Genomic DNA, 23,966 nt, shown 5'->3' with positions numbered 1-23,966 from the left:
TGATTTCCCTTTTAAGTGTGGCCTTGCTGATGCAAAAGTATGATTTTATGTCTGTCAAATTCTGTGATCTTTGGCATTTTGAATGTAATGATGTGATTGCAAGTTGGTTTTATTAGCAAGCTTCCAATGAATTAAACTCATACCACATGTGTATGTAATGCTCAAGCATGCCTTCCACAAATCTGGTGAAATAGGCCTTTTTTACAGCAGTCAGTTTGACATAAAATAGTAGAACAAATACAGGTGTTAGCAATGATATGAATTAGGTTTCCATTCCATTTAGGTTTACGAGACCCAGGTTCCCGCTATTGCTCAAGTATAAGAAGATATTTGCCACTTTTTTACAGATTTTTCCCCCCAATTTTTTTTAATTCTGCATACAAATATACTGTATTTTCTGGTTGTATTCTAATAAAGAGACTGAGAAATAATTATATATGGTCATTATATCATTGCTAAAACAACAAATCTAATAGTGGCCTAAGACTTTTGCACAGTACTGTGTATATATATATATATATATATATATATATAACACATAGAAACACCCAGCACTCACAGCTAGCTCACAGTTAAGATAAAATCACAACTGGAAAGGTTAGTCACCGCATCTGGCCAAATGGGAAAAGCTCAGGCACCACGTCAAGGTCCTTTCCACTGCCTGAGTCCCTAACACAGCCACACCATGCAAGCTTACAAAGCCAAACAAACTGAGAACAAAGAAGGGGTGCACAGGTGGATGTAATCACCCAGAGAAATACAAAACACGGAAGGGAACTGCAGTCCAAGACCGGACCAGGTACACATCCAGTGACTTAGCAACATCCCAGCCCTGGGGTGCTAAAGAGCACTCCAAAAAAGCTGTGATGTCTCCAGAGCCACAGGCAGTTAACCCCAGTCCGGAATGGGTACAAGAAACAAGGGGGATTACAAACAAAAAGTAATACAACACATAGAAACACCCAGCACTCACCAGCTAGCTCACAGTTAAGCTAAATTCACAACTGGAAAGGTTAGTCACCGCATCTGGCCAAATGGGAAAAGCTCAGGCACCACGTCAAGGTCCTTTCCACTGCCTGGCTGGGATGTTGCTGAGACACTGGATGTGTACCTGGTCCGGTCTTGGAGTGCAGTTCCCTTCCGTGTTTTGTATTTCTCTGGGTGATTACATCCACCTGTGCACCCCTTCTTTGTTCTCAGTTTGTTTGGCTTTGTAAGCTTGCATGGTGTGGCTGTGTTAGGGACTCAGGCAGTGGAAAGGACCTGGACGTGGTGCCTGAGCTTTTCCCATTTGGCCAGATGCGGTGACTAACCTTTCCAGTTGTGATTGTATCTTAACTGTGAGCTAGCTGGTGAGTGCTGGGTGTTTCTATGTGTTTTATTACTTTTTGTTTGTAATCCCCCTTGTTTCTTGCACCCATTCCGGACTGGGGTTAACTGCCTGTGGCTCTGGTGACATCACCGCTTTTTTGGAGTGCTATTTAGCACCCAGGGCTGTGATGTTGCTGATTGACTGGATGTGTACCCGGTGTGGTCTTGGAGTGCAGTTCCCTTCCGTGTTTTATATATATATAAATACACATATATAGACATGTTTATGTGTGTATATATACAATAAAGCATGTTGCAGTCAAATACCTTGTGATATACCAAATAGCTTTGAACCCTTATAACTTTTTAAAAATATTTTTATGACTAATTTTTATCAGAGAGTGTAGCTGTTTACAAGGAATTTATGTTGTTTATTGACTACCCTTTACGTGAGGATTTCAATAGAGCTAAACTGACAAGCGTAAAATGTGATTGCCCTCGTGCAATCACATTTACAACTCAACACATAAACATATGTATATGAACCTATATAGATGTGTACCCTGTCCACTGCAGAAGGCCTATACAATAGTGATGAAAACAGCTTTAATGAATCAGTACCATAATAGACTCTTTTCATCTAGATTTGGAATAGTTGCAAATATATCCAAAATGTTAATCCAGGGTTTTATCAAATGCCTTAAGGTGTTGAATTTGAATTTCCAAACTGGTGTTGAAAAGTCTTGAAAATGATTTTGATCGCAGAGAACTTTTTGGCCCCAAAGTAAAAATAGGGATTTCAGCGAGGATTTGAAAGCATTATTGCAGGTAATAGCCAAAATTAGTCAAAAAGGCTATTGTGAATGTGTCAAATGGAAGAGTAGCCTTTTTTGTCCAGAAAAAAAAACCAGAACAAAAAAACATGTCAGCCCCATAATGTCATAAAATTATACAGAAACTATATCAAATTTATATGAAATCTATATAAGGTTATTAAATAATTAAAACGTTCTGGGTGGGGGGCAAATATTAATTAAATACATTAGAAGACCATATTATCAACAATTAGCACAGATTGCATTAAATGTATAAAATTAAAAGAAAAAAGAACAAAATATGGTAAACAAGCAAATATATACTAACATTTATATTCACCTCTAATTACCAAACATATTACTTTTCAATATTATATACAGTAACAATAACATTTTCTATCAGGATATATTATTATTAATTTGTTCTAATCCATCTCCATATTTAAACCATTTGGAGCTGATTTATCTATTCAAGAGTAAATGGATTTTTCAATTAGATACAATGGGGTAGATTAAGAGGCACTGTCGGCATTTAACATTGCACAAGCATTTGTAGTGAAATGCTTGTGCAATATCGCCCCCCTCACTGGCAGCCAATCGTCCTCTAGCAGGGGCCGTCAATAATCCCTAAGAGGTGGCGGACAAGTTAAGGAGCAGTGGTCTTACAACCGCTGCTTCTTAAAGGGACAGTCAAGTCCAAAAAAACTTTCATGATTTAAATAGGGCATGTAATTTTAAACAACTTCCCAATTTACTTTTATCACCAATGTTGCTTTGTTCTCTTGTTATTCTTAGTTGAAAGCTAAACCTAGGAGGTTCATATGCTAATTTCTTAGACCTTGAAGACTGCCTCTAGTCTAATCTGAATGCATTTTGACCACTAGAGGGCATTAGTTCATGTGTTTCATATAGATAACATTGAGCTCATGCACGTGAAGTAACCTATGAGCCAGCACTGATTGACTAAACTGCATGTCTGTCAAAAGAACTGAAATAAGGGGGCAGTTTGCAGAAGCTTAGATACAAGGTTATTACAGAGGTAAAAAGTATATTAATATAACTGTGTTGGTTTTGCAAAACTGGGGAATGGGTAATAAAGGGATTATCTATATTTTTAAACAACATTTCTGGTGTTGACTGTCCCTTTAACTTCCGTTTCAGGAGGACCTGAAACAATGGGGCTCCGAAGCAGCATCCGCCGCTTAATAAACAGACCTCACTAACTGAATGGGGTTATAATAGGTAATGATATTTTATAGATATATTTAAAAGGATCATTATACATTTGTTAGTTTTTTTTATTGTATTTAAAGTTTTATTAAAATTAGTTATTGACTCTTCTAGTGGTGGACACAATAAATATTTAAAAAATATTGTGCATATTTTGATAATAGAAGTAAATTGGAAAGTTGTTTAAAATTAGCTATTTCAAATGCCGAAATAAGGATAAAGAAGCTATTTGTAAACAATTTAATACACTAGGGACAAGATTACAAGTTGAGCGCAAAATATCGCTTCTGTGAAAGCAATATTTGTGCTCAACTTAGCAATACCAGCGCATGCATTGTGAGAGCGCGCTTCCATAGGCTCCAATGGGAGCCTCGTTCTCATGCTGTAAGACACGGCATCATAACCTAGCGCAGCAAAGGGGGTAAGTCGTGCAGCGATGGGCAGCAAATATAAATATATATGTATATACACATATTAACACACACACACACACATATATATATATATATATACTATATAAGCATATACATATACTGTATATTTACAGGGATCTCACAGTTCCCATAGACCGCAATGTAAAGGCACTTTTCAGTGCCTTTTTTTTACTAACACCCCACACCCGCCAACTGTATCCCCTTATAACTGCTTCATGCAGCTACTTTATTAAAAAAATAAAGATGCTACCATTTTTATTTTTATTTAGTTTAAGTTTAACATAGACATGTTTACATGAGTTGACAAAAAGATCACACTATGACATCAAAATAGAGTCAATTGTATTAAAAAAAAAACAACAATAAAGGAAAGACTTATTGTAAGAACAATTGAAAATGAACATTTTAGAGCTTTTTCTCTTCCACCTCCCACTGTGAGTGTAATTTATTTCTTCTGCTGACTGTGTTTACATAGTTACTCAATAGCCTATAACTAGGTCTAGAAACTTTCGGTATAGGTAGGCATACTACAGGCTAAATCAGCTATTTCAAAAGCCAATATAAAGGCTAAGGTGCTATTTGTAAACAAATTAATACACTACAGCAGGTAAAATGGATCATTGGGAACAAATTAAAGGAAAGTTTTTGGGTAAACTGTCCATTTAACTATAAACTGTTTTATGAAGGCATTGCTGGGCAACCCTCCAATCATTTAACGACATGGAGATACAATAGGTTACATGCAGATAGATGAAACATTAAATGTTAATGTGTCTGTGGAAGAGTTGAACATTTCAACTTATGAAGCAATACAGTCACACCACTGAGCTGCAACAAATTAAAATGCAGCCCTTGAGATACAAGCAATTGTTCTGAACTAACAGATAAACAATTAATACTTTTGTGGTTAGCAAATGTATTTGTCACACTATGTACAGTTAGATGAAAATAAATTACATCTGAACTTTATTCTTTATATAAACATGGTACAATATATTCAGTAGAGGTTAAGGAGTCTAAAATGTGTGTTTCCTTCCAGACAATAACCTTTTTTCATAGCTTCCAATTCTAATTTGTTTTCCCAAGGTTCTAGCAGCTACTCAGGCAAAGACATGATCACATGGATATTCTGTGACTCCTTTGTTGGACATAATCTTCTCTAAGCATGCTCAGAAGAGCCAGCGTCTTGTCATAAATCCAAAGTGTTTTAGGTTCTTCAGACTGAATATATTATCATTTTTTTAAATTATTTTTCCCGGAATCACCCAGTATTTGACTTTTTCCTATCTTTAACTTTGAGTGGACTAGAAGCTTATTCTATCTTGACTAGTAGCTTTTAACCCCTGACTAGTAAACTATAGTGATATGTTTCCACCCCATATATATATATATATATAAATATATATCTATATATATATATATATATATACACAGTATATATATATATATATATACTGTATATATATATATATATATATATATATATATATATATATATATATATATATATATATATATATATACACACACATACTGTATATACATGCACATATATACATACACCTATATACCTACATTTACATATATTCATACACATATATCCATACATATATATATACATACAGTACGGTGTGAAAGTTGTAAGCAGGTTGTCGTAAATCCAAAGTGTTTTAGGTTCTTCAGACCGAATAAATGATCATTCTTGTAATACATTTTCTGGGAATCACCCAGCATTGGACTTTTTCCTATCTTTAACAATGAGCGGACTAGTAACTTTCTCTCTCTGGACTAGTAGCTTTCAACCCCTCACTACTAAACTATAGTGACATGTTTCCACACATAAAAAGTTGTAAGCAGGTGTGAAAAAAATGCTGTAAAGTAAGAATGCTTTCAAAAAAAAGGGTTAGATTACAAGTGGAGTGCTAAATTATTGCGCTCCCAGCAAAGGGCAAATTTGCTAATTAATAATACAAGTGGCTGGTTATTGCTACCGCAAGCTAGTGGTTAGCAATTAGCGCTTATAAAATTAACCAAAGATAAGATCTATGGTTAATTTTTATAAATCTGCCCAAAATAGCCCCAAAATACGGTCTGTGTGTAGTTTATTAAAAAAAAATAAAGATGGCAGCATCTTTATTTTTTAATAAAAGTACTGCACTAGGCAGTATTTTGGGGTTAAAGTTGGTGGGAGTGGGGTGTTAGAAAAATACGGCACTGAAAAGTGCCATCACATTGCAATCTATGGGAACTGTGTGTTCCCACTAAATATACACTCACCTGCCACTTTATTAGTTACGCCTTGCTAGTACCGGGTTGGCCCCCCGGCCTTGAGAACTGCCTCAATTCTTTGTGGTATAGATTCGACAAGGTGTTGGGAACATTCCTCAGACATTTTGGTCCATATTGACATGATAGCATCACACAGTTGCTGCAGATTTGAACAGGTGTGCCTAATAAAGTGGCCAGTGAGTGTATATGTATATGACTATATACATGTGCATATACACACATTAACGCATAAATATATATGTATATCAGCATATACATATATATTTATATTTGCTGCCATTGCTGCATGACTTAACCCCTCCGCTGGCGCTGAAGTTCTGATGCCATCTCTGACGGCATCAGAACGAGGCTCCCACAGGATCCTATGGAAGCGCAATCTCGTGAGCGCAATACTTCCCAGCGATGCGAATGCAAGGCTCAATCTTTCCATGGTGTATGACTTTTGACATTAAACTTGTTTCAGCAACATCGCAAATGTTGGCTGTTCCTCACCCGATTTTATTCCTTCTGCGCAACTGTTTCTGCTTTAGTTAATGATTGTTTTTCATCCAACATATTACATTGATGAACATTAGTGCCTGTTTGGTATAATTGTTTCAACATGCATGAATGTTCCTTGGAATTAAATATCTATTCCACAGGTTTTAGATTTTCTCCAAATTTAAATATATATGCCTATACATTAGTCCCTGAAAATTCTGATTTCTGTACCTTCACTTCGTTCTCATCTATATAAAGATTCACTTTTGTTCATGACTATCCTGACCCCACTAATAAAAAGTATTTTTTGTGCTGCTGCAAGCTTGTAGTAGTAGCACTAACTACAACTTTAACTTTATTAAAGTTTAAGCTACCATTTAGCTGCTTATCTTCTGCCCTGAAGATGTTCACCATAGGAAATAAGAGGTTCGCACATATCTGTTAACAAATGAATAATGTTGTCAATATTTGGCTGAGCTGAATGGACTCATTAATACACACTATGTGCAACTAGCAATTCATAATAATCATATCTTAAATGTCTAATGCCTTTTTGCAGTTCTTAATGATCAATCTTACATCCATATTTGGATGGTGAAGTATAAGATTTGTGAACAAACAACAAAAATCATAAACAAATGCTCGATTGGAGTACTAAAAAAAATATATTAGTGAAGTTAAAGGGACAGTCTAGTCAAAATTAAACTTTTATGATTCAGATAGGGCATGCAATTTTAAACAACTTTACAATTTACTTTTATCATCAAATTTGCTTTGTTCACTTGGCATTCTTAGTTGAAAGCTAAACCTACGTAGGGTCATATGCTAATTTCTAAGCCCTTGAAGGCCGCCTCTTATCTGAATGCATTTGACAGTTTTTCACAGCTAGATGGCGTTAGTCGATGTGTGCCATATAGATAACATTGTGCCCACGCCTGTGGAGTTACTTATGAGAGAGCACTAATTGGCTAAAATGCAAGACTGTCAAAAGAACTGAAATGAGGGGACAGTCTGCAGAGGCTTAGATACAAGGTAATCAGAGGTAAAAAGTATATTAATATAACCGTGTTGGTTATGCAAAACTGGGGAATGGGTAATAAAGGGTTTATCTATCTTTTTAAACAATAATAATTCTGGAGTAGACTGTCTCTTTAAAAAGGTATGAAGCCACTGGAAAACACAGTAAGTTGTAAATGGGATTTCTAATAGTTTTCAAATGGATTGAAATGTCCTTGAATATGAAAATTCCATAAAAGGAGATCTAAGACAATTCACACAAATGTAGTTTGTATCTGTACACATATACACGCAATAAACTCAATAAGTGGACACTCATGGCCTCTATCATATGTACATTGCAAACTACAGGGAGTGCAGAATTATTAGGCAAGTTGTATTTTTGAGGATTCATTTTATTATTGAACAACAACCATGTTCTCAATGAACCCAAAAAACTCAATAATATCAAAGCTGAATATTTTTGGAAGTAGTTTTTAGTTTGTTTTTAGTTTTAGCTATTTTAGGGGGATATCTGTGTGTGCAGGTGACTATTACTGTGCATAATTATTAGGCAACTTAACAAAAAACAAATATATACCATTTCAATTATTTATTTTTACCAGTGAAACCAATATAACATCTCAACATTCACAAATATACATTTCTGACATTCAAAAACAAAACAAAAACAAATCAGTGACCAATATAGCCACCTTTCTTTGCAAGGACACTCAAAAGCCTGCCATCCATGGATTCTGTCAGTGTTTTGATCTGTTCACCATCAACATTGCGTGCAGCAGCAACCACAGCCTCCCAGACACTGTTCAGAGAGGTGTACTGTTTTCCCTCCTTGTAAATCTCACATTTGATGATGGACCACAGGTTCTCAATGGGGTTCAGATCAGATGAACAAGGAGGCCATATCATTAGATTTTCTTCTTTTATACCCTTTCTTGCCAGCCACGCTGTGGAGTACTTGGACGCGTGTGATGGAGCATTGTCCTGCATTAAAATCATGTTTTTTCTTGAAGGATGCAGACTTCTTCCTGTACCACTGCTTGAAGAAGGTGTCTTCCAGAAACTGGCAGTAGGACTGGGAGTTGAGCTTGACTCCATCCTCAACCCGAAAAGGCCCCACAAGCTCATATTTGATGATACCAGCCCAAACCAGTACTCCACCTCCACCTTGCTAGCGTCTGAGTCGGACTGGAGCTCTCTGCCCTTTACCAATCCAGCCACGGGCCCATCCATCTGGCCCATCAAGACTCACTCTCATTTCATCAGTCCATAAAACCTTAGAAAAATCAGTCTTGAGATATTTCTTGGCCCAGTCTTGACGTTTCAGCTTGTGTGTCTTGTTCAGTGGTGGTCGTCTTTCAGCCTTTCTTACCTTGGCCATCTCTCTGAGTATTGCACACCTTGTGCTTTTGGGCACTCCAGTGATGTTGCAGCTCTGAAAAATGGCCAAACTGGTGGCAAGTGGCATCTTTGCAGCTGCACGCTTGACTTTTCTCAGTTCATGGGCAGTTATTTTGCTCCTTGGTTTTTCCACACGCTTCTTGCGACCCTGTTGACTATTTTGAATGAAACGCTTGATTGTTCGATGATCACGCTTCAGAAGCTTTGAAATTTTAAGAGTGCTGCATCCCTCTGCAAGATATCTCACTATTTTTGACTTTTCTGAGCCTGTCAAGTCCTTCTTTTGACCCATTTTGCCAAAGGAAAGGAAGTTGCCTAATAATTATGCACACCTGATATAGGGTGTTGATGTCATTAGACCACACCCCTTCTCATTACAGAGATGCACATCACCTAATATGCTTAATTGGTAGTAGGCTTTCGAGCCTATACAGCTTGGAGTAAGACAACATGCATAAAGAGGATGATGTGGTCAAAATACTCATTTGCCTAATAATTCTGCACTCCCTGTAGAATGTTATTGGTACAGTGGTGTAGTGCTTGTAAAGCCTTAGGTATATAGAAATCTGCAGCCCCCAACCTCTATTGCCCCACAATTTATTATTTGACTCATATATTTCACACAACTAGAGATTCTGGTGCACGTGGAGGGATCATGCTCCCCTACCAGATTACCAGGGATCATTGATTTGTAATAGTATAAATAAATTGAGTTTGTAGGAGTGGGAAGGCATCATTCTGTATAAACACCCCCAAAAATGCATAGCCCCTTCTTAAATTGTGCTGCCTATGGGACATGCCTATCTGGCCTTGGCACAAATAAGCTCCTGCATTAACCTCTATCTATGTACAGAAGCAGCAAATCTAATCCAGCACATCTTTAAAGTCTCTGGGTTTCCTTTTGTACAAAATCATTTGTCAGATAATCAGACATTATTTTTTTGTGGAGGGTGCTTTTTATAGGCAAAGGAAGAGATCTTAGGGTAGATTTATGAAGCAGTGTATGCGGCTGTTTCCACGCAAGTCTTCTGTCTCGCCGGAAACATAAGTTAAGAAGCAGCGGTCATAAGACTGCTGCTCCTTAACTCATCTGCCACCTCTGCAGGTGGCGGCCTGCAATCATTACGATCGGGATGATTGGCACCCACTGCTAGCGGCCGATTGGCCGCGAATGTGCAGGGGGCGGCATTGCACAAGCATTTCACCAGAAATGCTTGTGCAATGTTAAATGCCGACAGCGTATGCTGTTGGCATTTAGCAATGTAAATCTACCCCATTATATATAGTTAGGCTGTAACTAGAAAGATTATGTCCATGACACGATTATGACTGTAATGAGAGGGGATAACTTAAAAAAATAAATATATATATATCACCTTGATGAGATAAATGCAGAGTATATAGATTCTTAGAGCTAATTTATGTGAATATGTAAGTGTAAAAGAATGAAAAGCAGCGTCCAGTAGTTTCCAGCTGACACAGAAACAGGCTACTACGATAGATCTGTTGTTTAATATTAAACATCCTGCTTGTCGGATATCTTTTTCACTGCCCTAGAGTGACCGTATAAAACAAGATGCAGTTTTGTTATTGACCTTGAGGGGGTAATAGGATCTTTATCACTGGAAGTCAGATCAGCAGGACTTTAGGGATAATTCCTTCTGAGCCAGACTCAGGGGAGGATGAAAACCAGGGAGGAGTCTTCAAGGCTTGAAGTATAAAGAACAAGATAAGATCAGAGGTAGGACAAAAAGTTTTTTAGAAAATTTGCAGAGATGGCTAAGATTTTTTAACAAAAAATCTAATAGCCAGTCCAGAAATATAGGTGTCAGAAATACAGATTAATATATATATATATATATATATATATATATATATATTTATATAATGTTATATATTTTATATTATAGTAACTAAAAAAACAAAATAGCAAATTTGCAAGCCTAGAACCATTTGACAGCAGTGTAGCATCAGCATGTGTTTTTTTTACATTGCGGGGAAAACCCTGGACCATAATACACAATTACAAAAGTACATTTTCAATACCACCAAGAACATTGCACATTTTGCAGGGAAACATTTATACCATTATGCACACACAATCAGTATGCTAGATTTTTTTAAATAAAAAACTACAATGTCCTCTATTTTGAGGGCATTTGAGGAACTTTTAGAAAATTAACCAGAGATCTAATCTCTGGTTAATTTTCGGAGCTCTAATTGTTACCGCGGGGTCACGGTAGCAATAACCAGTCACTTGTAATGGCTGGTTAATTTGGCCATTTGCAGGAGTGCAATAATTTAGCGCTCCACTTGTAATCTAGACCTGTGTAATTACCAGTGTTGTAATAAATTAACATACTAGCTGAGTGTGATAATTTTCTCACATCCTTAGTGCCTTGTTTGCTGCAATAGTTTTTCAATGATCAAACTCCACCCACCACTGGCCATATTTGGAGGAGCGAATCTAAACTTACTGGAGTAGACTTAGCTAGCTGCTAGATACATGGCTCAGTTTGTCTAGTATATGTTGCAGTGTGCACTTGTAATTCCCAGAATTGGAAAACCCACAATTGTCAGGTTTGAATGACTGAAAAAGGGAGAATAAAAGCTTATTTCTAAATTTTACAACATATAATTGATTTTTTTTTTTTTACCTTTCAAGGGACAGTAAAGTCAAAATAAAAGCTTCATGATTCAGATCGAGCATATAATTTTAAACAACTTTTCAATTGACTTCTAATATCTACTTTGCTTCATTCTCTTGGTAGCCTTTGTTGAAAAGCATATCTAGACAGGCTCAGCAGCAGCAATGCACTAGTGGGAGTTGCACAGTAGTGCCTTGCTACTCCTTTAACAAATGATACTAAGAGAAAGAAATTCATTTGCTAATAGAATTACATTATAAAATAGTAAAAGTTGCTTAACATTTTATGCTGAACGTGAATCATGAAAGGAAGAATTTGTGTTTCATGTCATTTTAATTCAGTATTGAAAATTACTCCTTGACATGTTTAAATACAGTGTTTTGTTTTTATTACTGAACCATTATTAGCAACTCATGACATGGGTGCAATTCATTATTTGACAGTCTGAGTCATTTTATAATTACCATATTTAAATGTTCAAACACTTCATTGCAATTATAAATGAACATTATGATAATTATACTTAATTTGTGTACAAGTTGCATGTTTCAAAATGTGACTGTGCTATAGTTTAAACTTTTTCTAAAAAAACAAACAAAACCTTCTCAAGACCTTTACAAGGTTGGAGGTAAACCATCTGAGAAGTCTCAAAACTTGCAAAAAGCTGGTGGAAGAGTATTTCCTTATTGACTGGAATAGCAATTGGGAATTGTCCCCATGCAATATAAATATTTTGTTGTGACACAAATGCATTTGAAAATGTTGTGATGTATTGGTTATCATGGGAGTTTTTCAATTAGATACAAAAAGAGAAGCGCTCTACCAGAAACGAACAACAGCTCATTAGCTTGTTCTATGGTGAGTCACCACCTAGGAGTAGCCTCTTTTAGCCCAGTTCTGCATTTCACTGAGGAGAACATTCCTGAAGTATATCAGTCTGATCCCGCCAAGTAAGGTCAGTCCAGCCCCGAAATACCAAGCAATTCTCCTTTGCACAAGGAACATGACAACCGCAGGGGTCAAGTCGAGCGGGAACTCATGGGAACGGAGTTCCTGTACTATTTGTGCAGGAGAAACTAAGTTCCCTCTGGACAGAGAACAGAAACACTTCAGTAAACACTGCTGCCGCCGGTAAGAGGAGCTGGAGCACAGTCTGGTTAGAGGGATAGTGAGATCCTCTAGTAATGGGCAGTTACACTTCCTACAATACACTAAATGCAAGCCTGTCAGTGGTCTTGCTGTGTGATCAACCCTGCACTGTGTGGAACACATGGAGGCCCATTTATCAAGCTCTGAATGGAGCTTGAAGGGCTGTGTTTCTGGCGAGTCTTCAGACTCACCAGAAATAGCAGTTATGAAGCAGCAGTCACAAAGACCGCTACTCCATAACCCTGTCCGCCTGCTCTGAGCAGGCGGACAGAGATCGCCACAATTCAACCCGATCGAGTACGATCGGGTTGATTGACACCTCGAGTCTGCAGGGGGCGGCGTGGCACCAGCAGCTCTTGTGAGCTGCTGGTGCAATGCTGAATACGGAGAACGAATTGCTCTCCGCATTCAGCGATGTCTGGCGGACCTGATCCGCACTGTCGGACATTTGATAAATTGGCCTCATGGTGCTTACATTTCTGTGTGGCTTGCTCTTGGTTTATTTAGCTCCCCTCAGCAGAAATAGGACTATTGCACATTAACGAGACTCTGTGACAGAGGAAGATTCTTAGGCCCAAAGGCAACAATTTAACCCTTTATTGGATTTAATTTGCTTTCATTAACCAAAGTGTATAGATTATATACATATACATACAGTGTGTGTGTATATATATATATATATATATATATATATATACACACAATAATTGCATTCTCTGCAATTAATGTGTGACGTTTCGGGGCATTCACCCCTTCCTCATATATATATATATATATATATATATATTAAAGGGACAGTCTAGTCCAAAATAAACTTTCATGATTCAGATAGAGAATGTAATTTTTAAACAATTTTCCAGTTTACTGTTATCACCAATTCTACTTTGTTCTTATGGTATTCTTAGTTGAAAGCTAAACCTAGGAGGTTCATATGCTAATTTCTAAGCCCTTGAAGGCCGTCTCTTCTCTCAGTGTGACAGTTTTTCACCACTAGAGGGTGTTAGTTCATGTGTGTCATATAGATAATACAGGTGAGCCAGCTCTGATTAGATAAAATGGATGTCTGTCAAAAGAACTGAAATAAGGGGGCTGTCGGCAGAGGCTTAGCTACAAGGTAATCACAGAGGTAAAAAGTATATTAATATAACTCTGTTGGTTGTGCAAAACTAGGGAATGTGTAATAAAGGGATTATCTATCTTTTTAAACAATTAAAAGTCTGGTGTAGACTGTCCCTTTAATTGTGAGGGGGGATGGAAGTCTTGGTGAGTTCCCACACTTTTTTTTGTAGGACTTGACCCCTGTGACAACCCCAAAATAGTTTTCAAATAGGTTGGAATTTGAAACCTGACCAACAAAAAAAAAAAAAGCAACACACTTCACATGGGAATTTGGATGTCTGGAATCCAGGTCACTTTTAATAATTATGATACAGTGGCAAACATTCAACATAACAAGGTGTTTGTTCAGATATTATGTCATTTAGATAATTTATTACTTATAGCATAGCATGTCCCTATAACTTCCATCTCTCTATATAATAGCTCAGTGATGGTTGTTCTGTATCCTGTCAGGTAAATAAGTAAATCCTGATTATTTTTTTAATTTTGTACACTATCAAATTCTCCATTATTTAAATGCTAGAGGGATGAAGCCAAATTGTGCAATTATTTCATCCACTAAACCAGAACAGATGTTTGTCTGTGAAATAATCATTTTACATTGGTTGTAAATACAAGTGGTGCCAGTCACATAATTTCATATTGCAGACATAACACTGTATAGAATGCACAAGTAGTTATAAGCCTAGTGGTAGAATATCATATAATTTCTAGTTTACATTAAAGGGACAGTCAGCACCAGAATTTTTGTTGTTTAAAAATATAGATAATCCCTTTATTACCCATTCACTAGTTTTGCATAACAAACACAGTTATATTGATATACTTTTTACCTCTGTGATTACCTTGTATCTAAGCATCTTCTGACAGCCCCCTGATCACATGACATTTTATTTATTATCTATTGACTTTCATTTTAGCCAATTAGTGCAGTGTCTGCCACAAGCCATGGGCGTGATCACAATGTTATCTATATGGTTTACATGAACTAGCTCTCCCCTGTTGTGAAAATAAAATAAAAAGCATGTGATAAGGGGCGGCCTTCAAGGGCTTAGAAATTATCATATGAGCCTTCCTAGGTTTAGCTTTCAACTAAGAATACCAATAAAATAAAGCAAATTTGGTGATAAAAGTACATTGGAAAGCAGTTTAAAATTACATGCCCTATCTGAAACCTGAAAGTTTTTTTGGACTTGACTGTCCCTTTAAATTAAAACTTTTTTTTTAACTGATTGGCTCAGTTATGATTCACTGTATTTGTTGAGGTTCCTAAACACAGATTTAGAAATAGAATTCAGCATTTTTGTCTCCAGGGATCCAAAATGCAGAGCATGTACTTTTAAGAGATTTTTAAATTGACTTCTGTTATCAAATTTACTTCATTCTTTTGGTATAATTTGTTGAAAAACATAACTAATTACCTGCAAAACTTACCTATGCTTTTATATTAAAACTGGGATCTTAGTCACAAAATATGGCCATATTCTGCTTAGCCAGCCATTAATTTACAAGAGGCTAGATTACAAGTCATGCACACGCTTCCGCATGCTTGCGTTTTGGCAAAATTGCAACTTTTTGGGCGCACCCATAATTTTATTGCATTAAAAAGTTATAAGGGGTCAAAGTTATGACATATCAGGTGTTAGAAAAAAATGGTCTGAAAGTGCTTTTACATAGGGATCTATTGTGACACATTTATTAATATTTATTTCTCTTAAAAAATATATGTATACGAATGTATACATATTTACTTATGTATTTATATGTGTATATATGAATGAATATACTATAATGTTATTGTTGTAATAGGGATTACATGAGCTGTGGTAGTGTGGATGTTGGCATGAAAACGAGGCTCGTTCACACGTTCGCAACAGTAGTAGCAATTGCGAAATTGCAAAAAAATGACTTTCAACCCGCAGATTCCGGGTTTCGGAAGCGCAAAGTTACACTCCATATGTAATCTAGCCCAAGGTGTCCGACATATATATATAACATAATTTATACTTACCTGATAAATTATTTTCTCTCCTGGCATGGAGAGTCCACAAATCCATTTAATTACTAGTGGGAATTCAACTCCTGGCCACCACCCCAGCAAAGTATCATCCCATTACCCACAATCCCCAGTCATTCAGCTGAGAAATTATGGAAAGAGAAGAAGACACAAAGGGCATAGAGGTGCCTGAGGTTTAGAAAAATGATAAAAAGCCGGGGTCATGGACTCTCCATGCCAGGAAAGAAAATAATTTATCAGGTAAGTATAAATTATGTTTTCTTTCCAATGGCATGGAGAGTCCACAAATCCATTCAATTACTAGTGGGATCCAATACCAAAGCTAGAGTCCACAGAATGGAAGGGAGGGATACACAAGACAGGCGAAACTTAACAAAAGGCACCACCGCTTGAAGAACTTTCCTTCTAAAAGAAGCCTCAGCATAGGCAAAAACATCAAATTTGGAAAAAGTATGCAATGATGACTAAGTGGCCGCCTTGCAAATCTGTTTCATAGAAGCATCATTTTTAAAAGCCCAAGAGTAAGCGGCAGCCCAAGTGGAGTGAGCCGTAATTTTCTCTGGAGGCTGCTGTCTAGCTGTCTCATAAGCCAATCGAATAACACTTCTTCCGAAACCACCTTAGGTAGGAATCCTAATTTAGTACGGAGAACCGCCTTTTCCGCATGAAGAATAAGATAAGGAGAATCACACTGTAGAGCCGAAAGCTCCAAAACTCTACGGGCAGAGGAAATTGCCATCAGAAACAAAACATTCCAGGACAATAACTTTATATCAACAGAATGCATAGGCTCAAATGGAGCCTGCTGCAGAACTTTAAGAACTAGATTAAGAATCCAAAGAGGAGCAATTGACCTAAACACAGGCCTGATGCTAACCAAAACCTGGACAAAATATTGAACATCTCGCAAAATTGCCAGGCGCTTATGCAGAAGAATCGACAGAGCTGAAATCTGACCCTTTAGGTTACTGACTGATAAACCTCCTGAAGAAAGGACAGTATACGGGGAATTCTCACCTGACTCCAAGAAAAACCCCTAGATCCGCACCAATGAAGGTATTTACTCCATAACCTATAATAAATCTTGTGAGTAACAGGCTTACAAGCCTGAATCATAGTCTCAATAACTTTCACAGAAAAACCTTGTCTGGACAAGACTAAGCGTTTAATCTCCAAGCAGTCAGCTTCAGAGAGACTAAGTTTGGATGAAGGGACCCTGAAGTAGAAGATCCTTCCTCAGAGGCAATTGACATCCTCAATAGGTCCGCAAACCAAGTTCTGCGAGGCCACGCTGGAGCTATTAGAATCACTGAAGCATGCTCCTGTTTGATACAAGCTATAACCCGAGGAAGGAGGGCAACCGGTGTAATGCTCGTGGGATATTTTCCTATCAGACCAAACTTGGCCAGTAGTCTTCTTATCCCAGCATCAAGTGGAAGGATAAGGAAATATTCCAGAACAAAGTAAGTGTAAGAAATGAGGTAAGCAGTACTCACGGTAGACAGGGTAGTCCTTCACGGCAATAAGATAAGGCAAGAATGGTCAGAGACAGAGTCCGGCAACAGAAAGGCAATCCAGGAGTTAAACATGCAGAGTGGTCAGACAGGCAGAGTTCAGCAACAATAAGGCAATCCAGCAATTCAGGGGTTAAACAGGCAGAGTGGTCAGACAGGCAGAATTCAGTAACAATAAAGCAATTCAGCAATTCAGGAGTCAGACAGCAGAGTGTTCAGACAGGCAGAGTTCGGTAACAATAAGGCAATCCAGCAATTCAGGGGTTAAACAAGCAGAGTTGTCAGACAGGCAGCGTTCAGTAACGATAAGGCAATCCAGCAATTCAGTAGTAATTAGGCACCCTGGAGCACACACAGTAACACCTATACTTGGGCAAAGATGTAAGCAACTGAGGTACTTACATAGGAGCAGGATTGGCGCCAAGGAGAGCACAGGTGAGATCTGGACCGGCATCAGGGGAAGACAGGGCGTGCGGCGATGACATCATCCCTGTGCACCTGAAGCAACTGCTGCGTCCATGGCAACGGGCATAACAACAGATTGGAGCGGCAGCCCGGGCCTGACATAGCCCCCCACTCAAAGGTTCCCTCCAGGAACCAGAGTCGGTTTCAAAGGATGAGCAGCATGGAATTTGGAGACCAAAGATGGAGCATACACATCACGGGCAGGGGCCCAGGAACGATCCGGCACAGAGTACCCCTTCCAGTGAACGAGGTATTGGGAGTTGCCTGTGTTTAATTCTGGAGTCCAGGATCCTAGCAACCTCATACTCCGGGCTCCCCTTGAATCATGAGTGGAGGATGTCTGAGTCGAGTATATTTACTCGTGATGTAGGGTTTGAGCAGGGAGATGTGAAAGACCGGGTGAATGTGTAAGTCTTTAGGCAAGGCCACTCTGTAGGCAACAGGAGAAAGTCTCTTGAGAACTTTATAAGGACCAATATACCGAGGCCCTAATTTGTGACAAGGTTGACATAAGCGTATATGTCGGGTAGAGACCCAGACACAGTCACCTGCAGAAAAGGCACAAACAGAAGCTTGATGATGGTCAGCAAAGCTCTTGTATCTGGAGAAAGCTGAGCGTAACCGAGAGCGTATTCGTTGCCAATGGGTAGTGAGGTCAGTGAAGTCACGTTCTGCAGCAGGAACTCCTATAGACTGAGCAGAAAGAGGAAAAAGACAAGGTTGATAACCAGCAGCGGCTTAGAAAGGAGAGTGTCGTAGAGAAGAATGCCAATGAGTATTATTTGCCAGCTCAGCTAGGGGTAACAACCCAGACCAACTAGTATGCTGTGCATTGACATATGTTCTGAGATAAGCTTCAAGATCCTGAATGGTTCTCACCGTCTGCCCGTTAGTCTGGGGGCGATAACCAGAGGACAAAGAAACAGTGGTTCCAGGCAATTTGCAAAAGCTTCTCCAAAAGGTAGAAATAAATTGAGGTCCTCTGTCAGAGACGAATATTTATGGGTGTGATGGAAGAGTGGGTGCCCAGGCTCACTGATGGGGGGGATTGGGCCCTCATGGTTTCCCTTATTCTGTGTTTTGGAGCTTGCCTCTTATGCATGTATGTCAATAACAGTGGTGTATTGCTATTTGTAAAAATTATGTTACAAGCCAGTGTACAAAGAAAGATTTTCACAGTCTCTGCTTAAAAGACTGATTTACATATCTGAGCAGGCTGCTTCAAAGCAGAGAGTTAATTACTCATGGCAGTAAATCTTCTAGGGACAAAAGTGGTATCTGGTCCATCTATTACCCTCAGATCTGGCATTTCAAAAGGCTTCATTTGTACATCCTCAGCCAGACTATGAGTATGACTACAATCTCAGCAGGTGATCAGGAGGTGGGACTGACAACTGCTAACCGTGATGCCCCTCTGTGTGCTGGGTTACGATTGGTTGCTAAGATCATCGCTAGGGGAGTGTTGTGAGCTGATAAGAAAGATGGGAAGTTTTCAAAACCGCTTTGCGTGGGAAAAAAGAGAGAATTATTCCAAGTTGCCTGAACTATACAGGGGTAGATTACCCAAGAGCTTTCTAAGGGACTTTAACAAGACTGTGCAAGAGGACTATTTGTATTTACCTGGATTCTACTAACTGTGGCTGATAGAACGGGCAGTTTTTCTCCTAGCCACAAAGTGAGTGTGTTCTTTCTGTATTTTGTGTACTTCTGTGTGTTTGCCTATTTATTTCGTTTTGCTCATTGAAATTATCCCAGTTAAACAGCGGTATAGAGTGCTGGTGTCCCGTGACAGGCTCTAAAAGGAAATTAATGGTGGCAGCGGCGGGATCATTGAGCTTTTATGTTTAAAATCCTGCAGGGTCTAACATAAAAGAGAGCTTGCAGATTGCAAGCCCTCAAAATGAATAGTGACTTACACATGTTACACAGATCAGGAAAGGCACAGGTTCTCTCTGTCACTTAGCTAAGTGCCAGCAGGCGAACATGGACCAGCGGTCAGGACGATTCCGATCATGGGACCGCACCAGGATTGTGGACTGGTGTAGCAGCTATGGGCTACCAATGGAAGGTCAGTCCAAGACAGAGCTGGAGCAGGACTTGGAAGCTTATGAAGTAGGATTTGCTTGTCCGGAGGGGAAGGGCCCTTCAGCTGCAGTGGCAGCAGCTGGCAGACAACCCGGGATGCAGGAGATTAAACTAGCCCCGGTGGTGGAAGGACATGTGGAGGGTGAGGGTGACCGTCTGGATACGAATGGACTTGTTTTGGGGAGTGCAGAGGGGGTAGTTCCTGTGGCTACTAGACTCACCACCCCTGGACTCACACCACTCCTGGCCTCATGGGGAGGGGGGCAAGAACTGATGAGCGAATTTGGATGTTGGCAGCCATTCATGGAACAGCACCCCAATCCCACCCTGTCAACGGTGAGCAGTCGGTCATCCGAGTGGACTACCACAGTTTTGGGAAATTTGTCGATGGGACGGATCAGATCGATGGGTTCTTAAGAGATTTTGAGACCCAGCGTAGAAGATACCGTGTGCCACCCCTGGATTGGGTTTTGAGACTAAGCCCATTGTTATCTGGGAAGGCTAAAAGGACTTTGCAGTCCATCCCTGGCGAGGATGAGGATGATTATGGCCATGTGAAGGCTATGATCTTGGTGCAGCATGCACTCACCCCAGAAGCTTACAGGGGCAAGTTCAGGACTGAGGAAAAGTTACCCCAAGAGTCCTACGTGGAATATGGACTCAGTGGGTGGAGGGATGTGGAGACGATAAATACCACACCCTGCTGGACTTAATGTTCCAAGAACAACTTTTGCAGCAGTGCCCCTCGAACGTGAGGGCCGTAAACCTAAAACCCACGTGGAAGCTGCTAAGCTGGCGGATGAGTTTGTGATCAGTCGGGCAGTAATTCACAAAAAACTGTCTCCTAAACATGTGGCTGTGCCAGCTAAAGGAATTACAAATACTGCTTTGTGGGCACCCAAGCCAGCTAAAGCGGGTGCCCCCAAAGCTGCAGAATTTAAGCACGAGCAGCGGTGTTACCATTACAACAAAGTGGGTGACATCTGACCAGATTGTTCAGACCAGGACAACTAAAGGGTACCCCGTCAAGGGCAAAGCACCCCAGCTGTGAGGCCTGTCGCCGGTGTGCGGCTGGCACACACAGGGGAACCAAGTGCAACCGTGGCACCAACCCTGAGGGAGGCGGCGGCAGAGAGATCTTTACTTGGCGCTCAGGGCCCCACAGCACAGACGGAAGGGCATCAAGTTGCACCAGTCGGAATGCAGCCCAACGATTTCCGGCAGAAGCATCTGCGAACGGTGACTATTGGGGACTGACAGGCAGCCGGTTTGTTGGACTCTGGTGCCACTGTGACCCGGGTCTGACCTGATATGATTAAGCCAGAGGATTTACTCCTGGGCCTGGGATGCAAGTAACCATGCTGGATAGAGGACTGCAGTCCCTCCAAATTGCCAGGGTCTTTTTGGATTGGGGAGCTGGAAGAGGCATGAGGGAGGTGGGTGTATTACCTAGAAAGAATGCGGAGGTTCTACTTGGCAATGACCTGGGGCATGTGACGTGTATTTACCACGGAGCTGGCTCCTGTTGCAGCAATCACTAGGAGCACGTCAGCAAGGATTACCAATACAGAACCTGTCAACCCCCTGCATTTGGGACCAACAGTTCCAAAGGTCTCTGCGGAGATTAGGCAGGTAAGCCAGAGTCATTAGAGCCCCCTAACTTACCGTCCCCGATACCTGTCCCTGTGTCCCCCAACTTAGAGACTAAGGGTGGGTGGCCAGAATTAAGGACACAGTTTAGGGATGCAGTGCGGTCTAATCCCAGTTTGGAGGGCATGAGACTTTGGGCGTCCGAGTCTGCCTCTGCCGGGGGAGTCAGATCAGATCTTATGGCACCATGGGCTTCTTTATAGGGAGCAGACAGCTGTGGGTCTAGATAGAGTCTGGACTGGTAGGCAACAGTTAGTGGTCCCCATGAAGTATAGGCAACAGTTGTTACAAGTAACCCACTCCATACCACTAGCAGGGCATCAGGGGGTGACTCGCACGAAAGCCCGGGCTGTTGCAGCGGTACTACTGGCCGGGGGCATCCAGGGCTGTGGCAGAGTTTTGCCGGTCCTGTGATGCCTGCCAGCGAGTGGGCCCCAAGGCAGAACATAGTGCGATCTTCGATAATATCGCAGAAAGTGGAGCCTGCCTGCAGAAAGAATGGCCAGTTCTGTAAGCACATCATTTTCTTCAGCATTTTTTTTTTTTTTATTATTATTATTGCGCATAGCAACCGGCACATTTTTACTTTACATTATTGGCTGCTGCTCATGAAATTGATACATTTTATTAGATGCTTTGCTTATAACTTAAATTTGTTACTTTAGCCGCCAGAACTGCTTCTGCTCTGCGACTGAGGTAAGTGTGCAGCCAGGGATGCGCGTTAATAATAGCAGAAAAACCCTTGTAGTGTAACCCTTCTCCTCCCCGCTCAAAGTGTTAATAGCACCGCACAGGGAAAAAAAGTGTTATCCCTGCTGCGGTCTGCTTGTGAAGACTGTTAGATTAAAAGTGATGTGTGTGGGCGGAGTTTTGGAATTGCCGATTCCCACTTTTGATAATCAATCACAATTGCCAAATTAGACAAGACACACAACCAACCGGTATAAGCTTTCACAGTAGTGTTGTAAAAAAAAAACATGAAGGCTGAAGCTAGCACTGCTTAAAACTGAGGCGGTCCCCACTCTCTACTGAAGCCCGCACCCAGACTGTAAACATTTTTTTGTGAATGTGAGCGCAGCCTTCATGTTCTTTTTTTTACAACACTACTGTGAAAGCTTATACCGGTTGGTTGTGTGTCTTGTCTAATCTGGCAATTGTGATTATTATCAAAAGTGGGAATCTGCATTCCCAAAACTCCGCCCACACACATCACTTTTAATCTAACAGTCTTCACAAGCAGACCGCAGCAGGGATAACACTTTTTTTCCCTGTGCGGTGCTATTAACACTTTGAGCCGGGAGGAGAAGGGTTACAAGTGTTTGCAGAAAAGGCAGCTGGGGGGGATCTGTAAATGTCTCTCACGTACTGGTGTTCTGCTCCTGCACACTGACACTCGCCCCTCCCTCCATAGCGCGACACTGGAGTGCTATGTTTTCTGTGTGATATCATAAACCATATAAAGTCACAGCCACAGATGTATTATATACCCCCTGGGGCTGTTTGTAAAGGTTAAAACATACATGATACAACTATAATGAAATGATGCCAAAGTCAGAGCAAAGCATCAACGGAAACAGACTATATTTAAATTGCAGTTTAGTTATATTATTGTTAAGTATAACACTGGTATATTAGGGGGGTATGCATGAAGAGACCAGGGTGATATAGATATGCAGGGGGGTATGCATGAAGAGACCAGGGTGATATTGATATGCAGGGGGGTATGCATGAAGAGACCAGGGTGATATTGATATGCAGGGGGGTATGCATGAAGAGACCAGGGTGATAATGATCATGACAGGGGGTATGCATGAAGAGACCAGGGTGATATTGATATGAAGGGGGGTATGCATGAAGAGGACCAGGGTGATATTGATATGCAGGGGGGTATGCATGAAGAGACCAGGGTGATATTGATATGCAGGGGGGTATGCATGAAGAGACCATGGTGATATTGATATGAAGGGGAGTATGCATGAAGAGACCATGGTGATATTGATATGCAGGGGGGGTATGCATGAAGAGACCATGGGTGATATTGATATGCAGGGGGGGTATGCATGAAGAGACCAGGGTGATATTGATATGCAGGGGGGTATGCATGAAGAGACCATGGTGATATTGATATGAAGGGGGTATGCATGAAGAGACCATGGTGATATTGATATGCAGGGGGGTATGCATGAAGAGACCATGGTGATATTGATATGCAGGGGGGGTATGCATGAAGAGACCATGGTGATATTGATATGCAGGGGAGTATGCATGAAGAGACCAGGGTGATATTGATATGCAGGGGGGTATGCATGAAGAGACCATGGTGATATTGATATGCAGGGGGG

The sequence above is a fragment of the Bombina bombina genome, chromosome 3, assembly GCF_027579735.1.
Source record: "Bombina bombina isolate aBomBom1 chromosome 3, aBomBom1.pri, whole genome shotgun sequence".
NCBI lineage: Eukaryota > Metazoa > Chordata > Amphibia > Anura > Bombinatoridae > Bombina > Bombina bombina.
Note: the sequence above shows the minus strand (reverse complement) of the source record.